Here is a 4,424-nt window from a genome sequence, read left to right as displayed (position 1 = left end):
AAGTTTCAATGGCCATTGTTTGGATCTGATTAAAATGGTTGGAATTTGTTGGGTGGTATCTACTCCAGAGAGCATCAGCACATTCCCAGAGCCAGGCAAAGGCCACACTCTTCTGGGCATCTGAAACTCTGGAGGCCTCCCAGGAATTTTCACCTTCTAGGGAAAAATAACCAACCACATAGGTGCAGAGTGCATATTCTAAACATACTCCATCACCCATGTAGATGGCCTTCAAATGTTTCGCACCTGAATGTAATCATAAAGCATTGGTTGAATTTCCCATCTTCCTTCAGTTACCATACTCATCATGAAATGATTTAGTTATACATCTTTAATATCACTTCATTTACCTCCCTGGATAGAAAACTCTGCTCCTGCTTCAATCACATACTGCCAGATGCACCCTAGGCCTATGGTAGGAAGTGGGCCAGGACCAGTGTAGCAATATTTGCTATAATCTCCTAGGTTTCTGTAGCATCAAGCTCCAGTGTGACATCCTCAAGTTTCTCTTTGCCTCATCTATTTTCTCACAAGTAGGGAAACCTGGAACATTTTTTCAAACACCATAACACTGTGCACACTATAAGTCATAAGATCATACTGCTTTTCTGTTCTTTAGATATTTCCTGTGCCAAATTACTACAATGTGTTTCTCTGTCCTTCTGTTTGTGTCATCTTCTACTTTGCAGTGACTCAGTGTCAGTGCTACCACCAGTTTGTCTCCAATGTACCTTTAAATTTTGTTTTAATTCATCGTACATGACAGTAGAATGCACTTTGACACATCTTACATAAATGGAGTCTAACTTCTCATTCTTAGTTTGTACAAAATGAAGAGATACCCTGGTCATATAAACATATATGCACATAGGGTAAAAGTGTCCAATTCATTCTCTATCCTTCCTACCTCTATGTCCTCTACCCTCCCTTCACTCCTCTCTGTCTCTTCAATAAAAGAAATATTTTACATACTGCAGTTTTAGTCTATAGATCAGTTCAATCTTTCAAAAGGTTATTTTTTTCTTGATTCTAGTTCATCTGCCAGGATAAGCTTATTATGTCAAAACTGGTCTTAAGTCTTCCGTAGGATTAGGATCAAGTTTGACAACTCAGCTTTGCTCAAAGCAATGTATGAAGATCTTGGGTGATAATATAATTTATTAAATCTGTCAATAGACACATGTTAGACTTCTCACAAAAAGCAAAAACAAAACATAGGGCCCAGAAAGAGTTAAAATATGGGACTGTTTCCACAGTGGTTTGCTAATTTTCCATAATTCTTGTTGAATTGGTTACACTCTGCTTCCACCCCAGTCACATACGCTGTCCTCTCCTAACACAGAATCATCTAAAACAATCAGAAAAATTGATTTTCCTCTAATGTTGAACTCTACACTATCAGTCTCTTCAAATAAATGAAAATGTCATGAGATTTAGTGACTTTGGTGTCATTTATTACTCAAAAAACTCCTGTGATAGCAGCACTTAGTACATATTTGTGGTTATAATTAAATATGGAATAAAATAATGGATAAATCTGTGTCACTTATGTTGGAACAACAGCACAAACCACTATTCTGTTTTTACAGATGAAGGCATTTCTGTTGGGTGAAACCACTTTATGTGCCTGGTGAGTGGAAGTAATAGAGTCGAACCTCCTGGCTCCCTCTTCTACAGTGAGGGTCCTGGTGAGACTTGAGTTGGTTTGCCTGCTTAAAAATCTGCTGGCTGTAGGTACCTAGCACAATAGTAAATGAAAGTTATGTAGTAAAATTCTAATAAATCATCAACAAAACAAAAAAGAGGAGGAAATTATAACTAGCTAATTATCATTTTAAGAAACCATGAGCACAGGGTTGGGGTATGGCTGAATGGTGGAGGGTTTACCTGGTGTGTATGTGACCTGGGTTCCAACCCCCAAACCATCAAAACAAACAAATTAAAAAAAAAAAAAAACATGAGGATAGGCCTGGGTGCAGCTCAGTGGTGGAGTTTGAACCACATGCATGTGACCTGGGTTTATCCCCAGTACCTCCCAGCTGCCTCCCACACACAAAAATGACACTCCTTCAAAACAGGCAGAAACATTGGAAGGGCAGGAGCTCCAGGTTGCTAAGTGCAGCCTCAGAGCAGAGCCACCAGAGTGGCAGCTTGATATGAAACAGTAGCTGTTATGAAACAGCAGCTGAAAACAAGACAGGAATTGTCTGTAAAGAGGTTGAAGTATTAACTCCCCAGACCTTGAGACAGTCAGAATTAATAAGAGAACTCTTCCTAAACAGTGTTCATAGCTGTACATTCTCTGAAGATGTTGAGACAGGGCAATCACAATGGTGACATTCCTGACAGTGAAACCAACATTGTGGGGTCCTGGGTCATTTCCAAGTGTGCTATGCATGTTAGCTCATCTAATCTTTTCCATGTTCCACAGGAGGAAGGGGACTCTTTTTTGTGGCTCAATGAAGAAGCGCAAAATCTGGGCCTGTTCATAATACCTGAGCTCAGGGGCTGGCATGTAGCTTACTGTTTGGGCCAAATGCCTTAGTAATGGCATAAGGTGTGTTTCAATCCCAGTGCATGCAGCAAATAAAATAAATGTGCATTTGTTAACACCCATAAAACACTAGGATTTTGAACTAGATAACAGGAATAGAAGTTATACTCCTACTAACTCTGAAAATTATTGTATCCGACCAATGAAAACAACAATAAACAACAACAAAATCCTCTCCAGAACACAGAATTTGTTTGGTTCAATTATTAAAACACATCAAGATAAGTATCATAGTAATGAGGATGAACAGTTGTTAACCTTCTGTACCCAAAACTGTATATGATGAATTAATGAGAAAAATATTTTTGTGATGTTGCAACTTATTCATAATTAAAAACATGTATATAATATCTAAGAGCTTTTAAACCCCATCATAGACAAAATGTTGCATAAATTAATCCTTCTAAAAACTTACAAACAATAGGAACAATAACAATAGAGCATCTTCTCAATTTGAATAAAAAGAATGTCATGTCTCGAATGAATCATTACTTTAAAATGCCAGGCCCAGGGTACAGATAAGAAGAGGGAGAGATCAAGGCTTGTGGGTTGATCATTGGTAGAGAATTTCCCAGCTCATCTGAGCCTCTGGCTTCCATCCCCAGATCCACAAAATGCATGCATAAGTGACTAAGTAAATAGGAAGAAGAGGTCATACTGCACTTGCTAACATGGCTCTGGGACTTCTCTCACCCTTCCAGACAGGAACTGTGCCCACACATGCCTAACTCCACCTGATGATGGACTCTCTCCTGGTTAGCATTCTCTGATGTGCAAGACCTGCTGGTCTTACTTGTTACAATCCTTCTCTCTAATTTACTTCATGACTAATGGAAAACATTCTCATCATGGTTGTCACCACATCGACAAGAGTCTCCACACGCCTATGTATTCTTCCTCAGAAACCTGTCCATCCTGGATGTTTGCTACATTTCAATGACAGTCCCTAAGTCTTGCAAAATTCCTTGCTGGGCAGCAGTGGCATTTCCAGGGCAGGTGTACAATTCAGTGTTCCTGGTGGTTTTCTTTGTGTATGTGGAGCTCGTGTATCTCACTGTCATGCCTTGGAGTGCTATGTAGCCATATGCCAGCCCCACTACCTGGCAGTCATGAGCCCTGGCACATGCACCTGAATGACTCTGGCCTCACTGCTCAGTGGTCTGATTCTACGCTGCTATGCACACCCAGCAATACATTCTGGTTGCCCTTCTGCAGGTCGAACATTGTCCAGCAGTTTTCTGTGACATACCCTCTCTGCTGAAGCTCCCTTGCTCTGACACTTTCAGTAACAAGGTCACTGCTGCTGTCTCTAGCCTGGTGATCAGTGGAGGCTGTTTTTGTCTTCATCCTAAGGTCTTATATTTACATCTTCTCTACTGTTGCTCAGCCAGCTGGAGCAGATAGAAAAAAAGGACTTCTCCACCTGTGTCCCCCACATTCTCATGGGTTGGAATGAGCTGAGTCCCCACAACTCAGGCTTTTACATCTACTGAGTCCATCTGCAGTGTCTGCCAGTCACCCACGATATTGTGCTTTCTGTATTCTACTCCATCATCCCCAACTCTTGCACCCTGTTAACGTTTTAGAATGAAGAAAAAAATGAGGCTATCAGGAAATCTGACAAGCATGTTTAATTCAGGAAATAGACACTGGAAATGAAAGAGGCTTGCCCTAAGCTACTACACATTTTGCGTAATAAACTGAGATGATTCAATTAGGATAGATTATTGCATATTTCTTATGTGAATACAATTCATAAGACCATTAAAATACATCCTACATCAACATTTTCCTTTTAAGAAGGTTTTGGATATTTGGATATGCCAGGTAACCGAGGTGGACATTAAGAAGAATGACCTGATATACCTGT

General features: G+C 40.1%; 1 pseudogene across 1 annotated transcript; it reads left to right on the top strand.

The window, feature by feature from the left end:
- Positions 1 to 3,274: 3,274 nt before the first annotated feature.
- Positions 3,275 to 4,047, top strand: LOC306652154 (olfactory receptor 14C36-like; annotated as a pseudogene). Its single transcript has one exon. The product of its transcript is annotated as an olfactory receptor 14C36-like (transcript).
- Positions 4,048 to 4,424: the final 377 nt, after the last annotated feature.

Source organism: Sciurus vulgaris (genome assembly GCF_902686455.1).
Source record: "Sciurus vulgaris genome assembly, contig: HiC_scaffold_135_arrow_ctg1, whole genome shotgun sequence".
Taxonomy (NCBI): Eukaryota; Metazoa; Chordata; class Mammalia; order Rodentia; family Sciuridae; genus Sciurus; species Sciurus vulgaris.
The sequence above is the reverse complement of the archived record's forward strand: the minus strand, read 5'-3'. Positions and strand labels throughout refer to the sequence as shown.